A 12549-nucleotide genomic window follows, 5' to 3' on the forward strand; every position below is an offset into this window, starting at 1 on the left:
GGAGGAGATAGATCAACCCACAGAGATAAGGTCCCTTTTCCCCTCATCTTTGGCATAGATGTTGATTCACAGGAAATACTTTAAAAGGAAGACTCAATTCCCTGAAGGTGTCTGCTAGTTTCTTAGAAGTGTTAATAAAATGAGTCATTAATTTGGCCTTCAAGCATTAAATGTGCATGGAATGCTATTGCTGATAGCAAGAGGTTATCTTAGAAAACCAACATAAGCTCAGATGCAAATATCATAATTAAGAAATGAATTCATATGTTTCCTTTCCTCCTTCCCAAAGTCGAAGTGAAATTACAAAAGAGCTGTATAAAAGGGGAATATATTCATTACAGTGAGAAAGTGGGGGTGGAGGGATGGATCTTTGAACAGAGTTTTCAGAAAGTTTCTCTGAAAGTTGAAAAGTGAACCTGATCATATTGAGCGATAACTAAAAATGAAGGATGAGCAAGGACTTCGGGGGCAGGAGGACACGGTAGAAAGAGGAGCCACAGTTCTCAACAGAGCCACGGAGGGGGTTGGAGCTCCAGGGAAGGCGATGCTTGGTGTGAGAAAGTGGCTAACTGACGCCCATCCCACCACCAACCCCGGGAGACAGAACCTTAGAGCATGTGACAACAGCAGAGGGGCAGATGCTTCCAGAATAAGTAGCACAGGGGTCAGCACCCCTTGGCCAGCGGAGGTGGGTGTGTCTGCAGCCTGCCTGCCTGGCTCACACTCACACTGAAGAAAGATGGCAACTGGCACACGTGTCAACCTGTGAGCAGGTATGGGGCTGACCACGTGAAGAAGTGGGCCTCCAGGGCTCTTCTTCCTGTTCCTGGAGCCAGAGGGCAGAGTACTCAGGCTACCCAAACTAAGTGGGTCCCTCCTTATATGTCGACTTATTCATAGAGGAAAGGGCTTCCCTGGTGGCTCAGAGGGTAAAGCGTCTGCCTGCAATGTGGGAAACCCAGGTTCGATCCCTGGGTTGTGAAGATCCACTGGAGAAGGAAATGGCAACCCACTCCAGGACTCTTGCCTGGAAAATCCCATGGACAGAGAAGCCTGGTAGGCTACAGTCCATGAGGTTGCAAAAAGCTGGACACGACAGAGTGACTTCACTTTCACTTTTCTTTTCATTCACAGAGGGACTGGCAATGTATGGACTGGGCAACACAGTTCAAGTCTAGTCCAGGCAGCAGCCTGGTGGAAGAGGCAGCAGAGAGGCTCCCATGAGCTGCAGAGTCAGACAGATTCCTGCTCAGTCGAGGCTCTGCCAACCATATGCTGTGTCATCTCGAGCAAGTTACTTGACCTCTCTGAGCCTCGAGAATATCCACTGTAACACAGAAATTATTCTTTACCATCTATTAGGATGTCGGTGGGAGGAGAGGACCTGAAAAGATCAATATGTGTATGTGTGTACCCAGTTGTCTCCTATTCTTTGTGACCCCACGGACAGTAGCCCACCAGGCTCCTCTGTCCAAGGGATTTTCCAGGCAAGAATACTGGAGTGGGCTGCTATCTCCCATTCCAGGGGATCTTCCTGACCCAGGGACTGAACCCCAGTCTCCTGTCTCTTCTGTGTTGGCAGATGGGTTTGTTTTTTTTTTTACCACGAAGCTACCTCATCAATCACTGAATAAGTGTGAAGCTACCTCTGTTGATGGGGAGAGTGGAAGACTGGTCTCCTGCCCCGAGAAGCATCTTCGATAGCCCACACCACACAGTTCAGAATGTCAGTCCTTATTACTGCACCGTGTGGGTTTCCTTCCTCCCAAACAAGCTGAAAATATGTTCTGATGGATTTCCTTTCTAAGGGCTGTCATCCCCTTTCTGTAAGAGCTGGGATTGTGCTTGCTTTACTACATGTCCTCTGTAACCATAAAGTAGATGCTCAGTGAACAATAATAATAACAATAATAATATTTACCATAAAGTAAGCCATCCTATAGCACTTACTATGTGCCAAGCACAGTTCTATTTAATATTTACACATACCAATCCACTTACATCTCTGTTATGAGGTCATTATCTGATCATCCCCATTTTACAGCTGAGGAAACCAAGGCACAGAGCAGTTAAGTGACGTGTTGCTAGAATCACACCAAGTAACTGGCAAAGCCAGATCTGGCTACAGGGTATGAGCTTTTTAAAACCAGTTCTGAAAGCCAAATATGTGCCAAGTAAACCTTGTATCTTCCAAAGGTGGATTTATACCAGAAAAATATTATTTGGCACATGGCAGGGTGTATGGAGGCAACCTTGGAACATCCTCTTTGAGAGCTGGTTTGTCCTTCATAAGAACGTCTGTGATGTTTCCTTGGATCACAATTTCAGAAGGCAGCTAGTAGTGTTAGCAGAATGTTGTGGGTGACCATTTAAATTACATTTTGACGGGAACGTACAACATTTAAAATTGTAATGAATTTGATAACAGAATTCTTAAAAAGATGTATTTACTGTGTGAAGCATTCATTGGCAGAAACCACTCACCTATTCAAGCTGGCTCTGAAAGCATATAGTGGGAATAAGGAATCGTGATTGGCGCCGTTGCTACTCCTTGATGCAGTATCTGTCCTTACATACAAAGATGCTGGCTAACACTGAAATACCCCCAGGAAAGAGGCTACTTTGGGTCCAACAGGAATGAAGCCATCACCCTAGGACACTGTTTGAACCTGGACATGGCTCCAAGAGAAAACCTGCTACCACTTGGCCTCGAGTCCATGGGAAGTTGACAGCCTAAACTGCTGTTCACAGGGAACGAGCCATTCGCTTTTCTGGGCCAGCGTGAAAATTTGGTGAGGACTCTGAAGCTGGTGGAGGAGTGGAACTGTCTCCCAGACTTCGTTGCCCCTCTTTCACCACCAGCGCCATTCTACAGAGTTGTACGATGGCAAGAAACTGGAGACCAAGGACAAAGGTTGAAACTTGCACCCACTTCTTTAAGTTGGAGCACAGCCTTTCCATGGGAATTCAGTGCATTGTGGAGTGAATCAGTCAATCAATATGGAGTACAAATAAACTCCTCTTCCTCATTATTATCATCATCAAAGTCTGAATCTCGTCGGGGTTCTTTGTGAGTTTTCCAGAGGCTCAGCAATTGTGACCAAGTGAAAGTGACCCTAAAGGAGGAGAACTCTCCTAGACTAAAGGCAACTGAGGATTTAACCCCAAGCTGAGTAAAACCGGTTCATGGACGTGGCCATTTTCCAGGGCAGGGATTAGCAAGAATCTTTTAACTTGTCTATTTCCAGATGGGTAAGTCCCCTCAGGTATATAAATTCAATTAAACGGACAGGATAGGAGGGAGTTGATCAGTGCTTTCTTAGCTAAAAAAAAAGTGGAAAACACAACCCAGCAAAGTGATTCTCCCTGAGGCCCAGTTATTCCTTATCAACTTGCATCTCTGCCTCTCTTGGTGCTACCTCAACTCAAGAGCTTGGGACTTACGTCAATTTTGATAGCAACCATGACCTCTTTTCCCCCATTTGTGATTTGTAGAGTTCTCTTTTTTCAGCTCCTATCTCTTCATTTGCACTTAATCATAGTGCCTCCCCTTTACAGGCATCTTTTCGACTTGCTGACATTTACTGAGTTGTACAATTAATCACTTTGGAAACAGGCACACTGTTCTTTCATTTAAGAAACCCAGGTGCTGTTGCCAAGCACATCTTTTCTTCATTTCCCTCCCTTTGGCACCAGTGCAGCTGAAAGCAGATTTCTCTTTGGTATGTTTAGGTGTTTCAAAAAAATTTCCTTCATTGCTCTCTCAAGCAGCTTCCTCAGCAGCTTCTTGCTGAGTACATGGATAACGTCAATGTTTCATTAATATCACACCTTACATTTCTCAGGCTTCTGCATTTGACTGCATTCTTCTCTGGTCAGAGTCAATCTTTCTTATTCTTAGCAGAAGGCAGTACAGTGTAGCAGTTAGGCAAAAGCCTGGGAAGTGGACTGGGAATTTAAATCCACAGTTGAGATACTTGCTACCTTTGTGGTGTAAAGCAAAAGTTTTAAGCCTCAGTTTCCTCCTCTGTTAAATGAATGGATACTCATGAGGATCCAATTGCCCTGTGCCCAGTGCTTGGCACAGTGCCAGGCATATGGTAAGTAAGGATTCAATACACATGAGTTAGTTATTAATGGAAGAGAAAAGAGATCTAAGGGTTTCAGACATTGTTTACTTTTTCCCTGTCCCCTTTACAAGTGGTTAAAAAAAAAAAAAATCTCTGACTCTTCCTTGCTGAGGGACACATGATTCCCTGGGTGATGGGGGAATGGGCATGCCTCCTCTGAGCTTTGAAGTTGGGTCCCATGGTAACATGAGACCAATTCCATAACTCCTTCCCAGTCCTTTCCCATGAGTAAACACATTTAAAATAATATAATAATACCTCACTTACCCAGAGGGCACTTATTTTGCAACCTCAACTATTCTGATCACAGCCAAGTTCTGGGAAGCAACAGAAACAACTCCTGCAGGGCCCCAAAGAGACAGTACTCAATTCATCAATCTGGGATGCTTACAGGAGTGGGGTGGAGAAAGGGTTTTCGTATCTGTACCAAGTTACAGCCACCATACACAGGATTCCAAAGACCATGCTGAACGAACCCTGCAAAAGCCTCTGACCAGGCGCAATGTAACTGTGACTTGCCCTGGGCCAGTGGGAATAGGGCATAGCCACTTAGAACTGGAAGGACGTCCCTCCTGGTGGATAGAGTGCTGACAGCTTCTAACTTCTTCAAAGGGTTTCAAGGGTTCCAGCAATTAATCCAGCCAACCAAGACCCACACCACCAAATGGGACGGTGGACTGTGTTCCTGGGGCAAGGATGAAGGTGCATGATTCAAGCAACTGATGGGGTGCTGACAGCTTTTAACTTCTTCAAAGGGTTGCAGGGGTCCCAGCAATTAAACTAGCCACGTAAGACCTACACCACCAAATGGGACTCCGGACTGTTTTCCTAGGGCAAGGATGAGGGTGCATGATTCTATCTTGGTACCTGGGAAGTGATTCTGAGTTCAAATCCTTTGAACCTTATTTTCCTCAACTGGTACAATGGAACCAAGATGCCCTCTTTTGCAGAGTTATTATAACAAAAGACATGCTATGAATAAAACACTGGCATAAATGGTAGATTTTATCACTCTTTTGCTGTATTATGAATAAAACTAATATGTTTATTATCATTATTCCAAGAAAGAGCCAAAAAAGGTAAGTAACAGAGCTGTAAGTCAAGGTTCAATCAATGCTAATACAGTCACATATAAATACACCAGCAAGAGAGCCTTGGCACTAGAATGAATTGTCAAGGTCAAGAGTGAGATGAAGCAGGAAGTGTCCTTGGCTCCTCATTACCAGTCAGTGAGCCCAGGGTGCATGCTTGAGTCTAACTAACGTAAAAGTGCAAGCCCTGATAAAAGAAAGAGCTAGGATTCCCCTGGTGGTACAGTGGATAAGAATCTGCCTACCAATGCAGAAAAGATTCATAGCATGGGAGGATTCCATATACCACGGGGCACCTAAATCCATGGACCACAACTACTGAAGCCTGTGTGCTCTAGGGTCCGTGAGCCACAACTATTGAGCCTGTGTGTTGTAACTACTAAAGTCCATGTGCCTAGGGCCCATGCTCTACAACAAGAAAAGTCAAATTATGTTCAGCGGTGACAGCTCCAGAAGGAAGAGAAACCTGTGAAACATTTGAGATAAACTTCCACCAGCAACAGCTTTTAATTCTTAAAAGTATATGACTAAATGGGGTCAATTATATGATCTTCAAAAGTTAGCTATGTGAAAAATGTTCTCAGCCGTGGCTGGATCAATGAGCTATTAACTGTACTTTCAGTACTTGTTCTATTTTATTTTCTGTGTTCATTTCTCTCCCCTTTGAATTGTGGCAGGAATTAGCCACCCACATCCTAAACATTCCAAGTTAAATCTCGTTTACAATAATCACGAACTGCTTTCCAAACATGAAAATGGCAGTCTTTTAAGTCATTTTCAAATGTGCTTTTCCAAACCAATTTGAGAGCTGAAAAGGATAGTGTCAACCGGAGCAAATCTCAACTCCATATTCTTTGCCAGGACTCAGGGGAGCAGCCCAACATTATCATTTTAGGGTTGGCGCAAAGCTCCCAGCTCAGGCTGTTGAAAGGAAGTAAGGACAAAGCAAGGTTTAAACCCAGCAGAAGCAGGAGGGGCAGGGCTATATTCAAAAGATTAACTTGATAAGATAATGTTCAACTTCTCTTTAAATCCTAAAGTGCAGGCTGTGGATTCTTCAAGTTTGTGTTCCTATTATTTTCAGTTTCTGCTACAGACAAATGAAGCTACTGCGGTTCTGCAAGAGGACTTGGGTACCCTGCATCCCGGGGGGATGTGATGGGAACAGCAGTGGATGGAGTTTGGGCTCTGACACTAATTAAGACTTCAGACAGGCCTTGTTACTTCTGTCTCTCTGGATCTAAGTTTGCTTGTCCATAAAGTTAGAGGTCTTTCCAGTAGTCACACACACGTATGGATGTGACAGCTGGACAACAAAAGGGGCAGAGTGCCTCAGAGTGCTTTTGAACTATAGTGCTGAAGAAGACTCTTGAGAGTTCCTTGGAAAGCAAGATCAAATCAGTCAATCTTAAAGGAAATCAACCCTGAATACATTTTTTTTTTTTTTTTTGTACCTGGAAGGACTGATGCTGAAATACTTCGGCCACCTGATGCAACTAGCTGACTCACTGGAGAAGACCCTGATGCCGGGAAAGATTGAAGGTAGAAGGAGAAGGGGGCGGCAGAGGATGGGATGGTTGAAAGGCATCATCATTCAATGGACATAAACTTGGGCAAACTTGGGGATGGTGAGGGACAGGGAAGCCTGGCGTGCTGCAGTCCATGGGGTCTCGGAAGAGTTGGACACAAGTTAGCAACTGAACAACAGCAGCAACAAAGTTAGCGAGTAGGAAGAGATGACCTCAGGTTCCTTCTAAGCCTAGAATCTAAGGCTTTCTCTATCTATAGATTCACAAAGTCCAGTAACAGATGTCTGGGCTTTGGAGTGGAGAAGAGATAGGAAGAGATGTTGTTGGTATCTCTCTCATTCCCCCACCAATATTTTTAAAAAGGCAACAGTGAATCACAGGCAATGTGGAAAAACATGTAGAAGCACTCTAACGAGTGAGAGTGAAGAGAAAAATATTGGGATGGAGGGAGTGGATGGAGGTTCAACTGAACCCATTTCCTTTTATTGGTGATCAGGTCATTTCTCAAGTCAGAAGCCAGCAGGATCCCCTTGCTCCCCATCTTGATCCAGCCCAGTAGCCAGAATAATCACTCCAATGTGTACACAGCAATGTCCTATGAAACAGGAGCAGACTGATGGGATGGTAACAGTAAGACTTGGCTGGTTTTTCCTCAGAAGTATGGTATGATCATTTTGGTGTACCCTACACCTGAGTTTGTCACTACCTGGATTACTGACCCCAAAAGCAACCTTTTGAACTTCGCTTCCATTTCAGTGAAATGGGACTGATGATAGTTTTTTATCCCTACCCAATAAGATGTGTGCGTGTGTGCAAAGTCACTTTAGTCCTGTCTGACTTTTTGCGACCCTGTGGACTGTAGACCACCAAGAGGCTCCTCTGTCCATGGAATTCTCCAAGCAGGAACACTGGAGTCAATTGCCATGCCCTCCTCCAGGGAATCAACTGGACCCAGGGATCGAACCTGTGTTTGTTATGTCTCCTGCCTTGGCAAGGCAGGTTCTTTACCACTAGTGCCCGCTGGGGAGGATGAGAAGGAGTAAATGAGATAATCCAAATGAAGCACTTAACACTGTTCCTAGAACGGAGTAAGGATCCAATAAATAGAGAAGCTGTGTTCAGGGACTTTCAGAGTTGATAGCTACATACACCCAGTGAGGCAGTCACGCCTCTCCCTGCTGGGCGATGGTAGCAGTCATGCAGAAGCAGAACACCTTCTCCAGTAGAAGAAATCTCTGCGCTCTCAGTATTTTAGAAGAGAAGAATGCAAGGCAGAACACAGGATGTTCATGTTTACCCTTTAGGCAAAGTATTGTCATCCTGTTTTCTATTTAGGAGCAGAAAGGAATAGGAGGAAGACTCAGATTTCAGGGAACTGAATTCTCTTCCCTTCGCCTACTCTGACCCTTAGCTAAGAAGGACACAGGAGCCCTGCTTTGCACGGAGGGAGGGGCTACAGAAGCCCTGACCAACTTGTGGCAGGTTTCCTATCAGCCTAGACTATACCTGCCTTCTTGGACCTGGAAGCATGTCAGCACGTGGTCAAGCTGCAGTGCCAATGATTTTTCTCAGGGTGGCTGGATAAGTTGGGGCTGAGATCCCAACCTCCACACTGGTGAGCTTCTACTTCTGAAAGTCTGTAAGTATGGTCGTACATGATGAAATTTCCCAAAATTCAACTGCAAGTGCCCCTAGGTCTTTAGAAATATAAGTGTCATCAGGATATGATCCTACTCCATTCCTCAAAACCAATGCCAAATATTTTAGCGCAAATCTTAATAAAGATCTAATCTGTACCCAACGTGGGGGGGGGATAAGAGAAGGAATTTCCTATGAACATATTTTGCCTTTTAAAGCAGTCTATCACTACACAAAGAGGAGAGTGAAAGCCTGGCTTAAAACTCAACATTCAAAAAAGTAAGATCATGGCATCCGATCCCATCACTTCATGGCAAATAGGGAGAAGGTAGAGGCAGTGACAGATTCTCTTTTCCTGCACTTGGAGATCACTGCAGATAGTGACTGCAGCCATACAGTCATGGCTGCATGCCGTGAAATTAAAAGATGCTTGCTCCTTGAAAGAAAAGCTATGACATACTTAGACAGAATATTAAAAAGCAAAGACATCATTTTGTCAACAAAGGTGCCTATAGTCAAAGTTATGGTTTTTCCAGTAGTCATGTACAGATGTGAGAGTTAGACCATAAAGAAGGCAGAGCACCAAAGAGTTGATGCTTTCTAACTGTGGTGCTGGAGAAGACTCTCGAGGGTTCCCTCTACTGCAAGGAGAGCAAGCCAGTCAACTCTAAAAGAAATCAACCCTGAATGTTCATTGAAAGGACTGATGCTGAAGCTGAAGCTCTGATACTTTGGCCACCTGATGCGAAGAGCTGACTCACTGGAAAAGATCCTGAGGAGAAGGGGAAGACAGAGGATGAGATGGTTGGATAGCATCACCGACTCTACGGACATGAACTTGAGCAAACCTTGGGAGATAGGGAAGGACAGGAAAGCCTGGCATGCTGCAGTCCATGGGTCGCAAAGAGTTGTACATGACTTAGCAACTGAAAAACAACAGTCACTACACATTTAAGGATAAGGACACAGCACTTTAGATCACTTTGTAATCCACTTAATATATCGAATTCATTTGGAAAGGAATAGCCTAGCAATTTATCTTCTGACCACCTCTGAAGGAGTTAAGGAGGATATAAGCTTGAGAAGCAAGTTTAACCTTATAGACAGCTTCTGTATTGCCTAGTGTGTGTGCTGGGTATGGAGGACTTGGGCTGCCCAGGTGGCGCAGTGGTGAAGAATTCTTCTGCCAGTGCAGGAGATGCAAGAGGCATGGGTTCAATCCCTATCTGGGAAGGGATTGGGAAGATCCCCTGGAGGAGGAAATGGCAACCCACTCTAGTATTCTTGCCTGGGGAATCCCAAGGATAGAGGAGCCTGGCGGGCTACAGTCAGGGGTCACAAAGAGTCAGGGCAGCACATGGACACACACAAGGAGGACTCTGCCAACCGCTGGCAATGGTTTGGGAAGTCAGGTGTGGGTTTCACCAGCTTGGTCCTCTTCAGCAAGTCACATAACTCTTCCTTGCTTTCAGACTCACCTCAGAGGACTGTTGTGAAAATTAAGTGAGATAATCTGTATAAAAGTACATATGTGAAATGTCAACAAGTGTTCTGAACAGTGACACAGGATCACACCACCTGCTACTGATGTTAAGCAATGGTTTCAGATTTCTACCTAGTTCCACAGAAAGGCAGAGCCACACACCTGTGACAAAGTCTGGACGAGATGGTGTGTGATCAGAAGGGCCCTTGGCAAGCTACTTTCAGTTATGACAGGAAGTGGATGTTGGCACACTGGTGATGAAGACCTGGTTAACTGTGTGAATCTTAGTAAGTTCACTGTTTTCAGGATGTGGAAAGTGACCATGGATGTATTTTTTACTTTTGGGTTTTGTTTTTGTTTTTTGAGAAAAAGGTGTTGTATGCAATGGAAGGTTTTTATGTATGCATTGCTCACACCCATGGCCATCAACTTGCTTTTGCATGAAAAGACCACAACTGACTTTCAAAATTCAATTTGAACAAAAACCAAGTCTGTTTAGATGAGGTGTACTTGTATGCAGCATAGCTGTTCTTAGGCCTTTTAGACTGTATTGTAACTGATTCTATTTGCTTCATTGGCATTGACTGTGGGATAATTTGAGTTCAATGGGCGAGCTATCCAAAATAAAAGCCTGGGACACTACTTGGCTTAACCATTTCTCTTTCAATAAAATTCTTGCTCAGGTCTTTTGAGCCAAATTGCTCACATCTTACATCCCTAAAAATAAATTTCTCTTAAGTCTCCTACAGCTTCCAGTAAGCACCCCATCTTGCTCCTCTCCACTTCAGCCCCAAGTGGGAAAAGCTCACCCTACATCTGAGGGTCAGACTGCAGTGGGACATGATGGTCACCAGTCGTGGGGAAAGGGAGTGAAAGGCTAAGCTGCTTGGTACGACACAGAATATTGGAACTAAATCAGCAGCAAAAGAAATCCTAAAGACCAGTCATCCATCAAAAGGAATCAGTAAAAATGAATCAGGGGCTTCACTGGTGGCTCAGTAGGAAAGAATTCACCTGCAATGCAGGAGCCGCAGGAAGCAAGGGTTTGAGCTTTGATTTGGGAAGATCCCCTGGAGGAGGGTATGGCAACCCACTACAATATTCTTGCCTGGGAGGCGCTACAGTCTATGAGGTTGCAAAGAGTTGGACATGACTGAAGCTACCCAGCACACATGCACACACAAACATGAATCAGAATACAGTGGTTTACAGGCTGTCTCTGTGGGGTCTGATGCCAGAGTCCAAGTCCTGGCTCAGCCATGGATCAGCGATGTGATGAGATGTGATGATGGATAAGAGACTTCACGTCTCTAGGTGTCATCTGTAAACTGAGGAAAGGAAGCGTGGTAACAGTTACAATGACCATACAACTGCTGGTCCAAACCAGGACCCTTCTAGAGGGTGCTATTAATAATGACACCAGAATATTAGGCATAAATAGGGACTATGCAGAGACAAAATTGGATGCATGGTCACTTTGGTAGTAATTTCTACCAGGTATGGTTGCTATGGAGCTTCTCCGGTAGCTCAGCTGGTGAAGAATCTGCCTGCAATGCAGGAGACCCTGGTTTGATTCCTGGGTTGGGAAGATCCCCTGGAGGAGGGCATGGCAACCCACTCCAGTATTCTTGTCTGGAGAATCTCCATGGACAGAGGAGTCTGGCAGACTATAGTTCATGGGGTCACAAAGAGTTGGACATGACTGAGCGGCTATGACAGCACAGCATAGCACAACACATGGTTGCTATGAAAATCAAATAAGGTGAAAAAATAAAAATAGGTAATCCATGTGAAATCATTTAGGCAGGTATTTGGTATAACGGTGTCAATAAATGTTAGCAACATGAGCAGGACTTAAGGGTCAAGGGATCTAATTTGAATATGATAAGAAGTGCTGAGCAGCTTTGGAACTTGGTTCTGCATGGAGCTGGTTGGCTAGGAAGGAGATTAAATTCCAGACTGGGAGGGGATGGGAGCCCCAGACATTAGATGGAGGAGGGATAGAAGCAAGATCTGAAGCTTCACTAATCATGGTGACTGAGGTTAGGGGCAGAGGAAGGAGAGGAAAGAGTTCCAACTCAGTGTTCATGTGGCCTCTTGAGAACTTGGTTTCCTCTAACCTGGGATCCCTAAATCCTCACTTCTGATTTCAAAATCTACTCCACCCCCCGTGAAGGGCTATTTCCACATTTCCATTTAGATATTCTGCTTCCTGCCAAGTTCAACATTGCCTTTGTGTCTTGTTTCTGAGTCAGCTCTGCCTTGCAACTGTCCTCTTCTGCGTGTTTTCATTTAATTTTTCTTTTATATTGGAGTATAATTGATTTACAAAGTTGTGTTGGTTTCAGGTGTACAGTAAGGTGATTCAGTGATACATATACTTATATCCATTCTTTTTCATATAAGTTATTATAGACTGTTGAGTAGAGTTCCTTGTGCTATACAGTAGGTCCTTGTTGATTATCTCTTTTATATACAGTAGTTGTCTGTTGGTTTTAATGGCTGCACCATTGTTCTTTAGACTTTAGAGTAATCTTTGTTGCCTCCTTCTTCATGGCCATGCATATGCAATAGGCAACAAGCCCAGCTCGTAAGCACAGCTGATGGAGGACAAGGGTCAGAGAACAGTACATGCTGGGAATATATGTGAAACCCAGGCTTGATGACACAGGGGGCTC

At 44.5% G+C, this 12549-nt stretch overlaps 1 protein-coding gene across 3 annotated transcripts in view; it reads right to left on the reverse strand.

Annotated features, from left to right (window-relative positions):
- The window catches only part of DOCK10 (dedicator of cytokinesis 10), a 310443-nt gene that overhangs the window by 244318 nt on the left and 53576 nt on the right, over nt 1-12549 (reverse strand). The gene's annotated exons all lie outside the window — the stretch shown is intronic.

This window comes from Ovis canadensis, chromosome 2, assembly GCF_042477335.2.
Source record: "Ovis canadensis isolate MfBH-ARS-UI-01 breed Bighorn chromosome 2, ARS-UI_OviCan_v2, whole genome shotgun sequence".
NCBI lineage: Eukaryota > Metazoa > Chordata > Mammalia > Artiodactyla > Bovidae > Ovis > Ovis canadensis.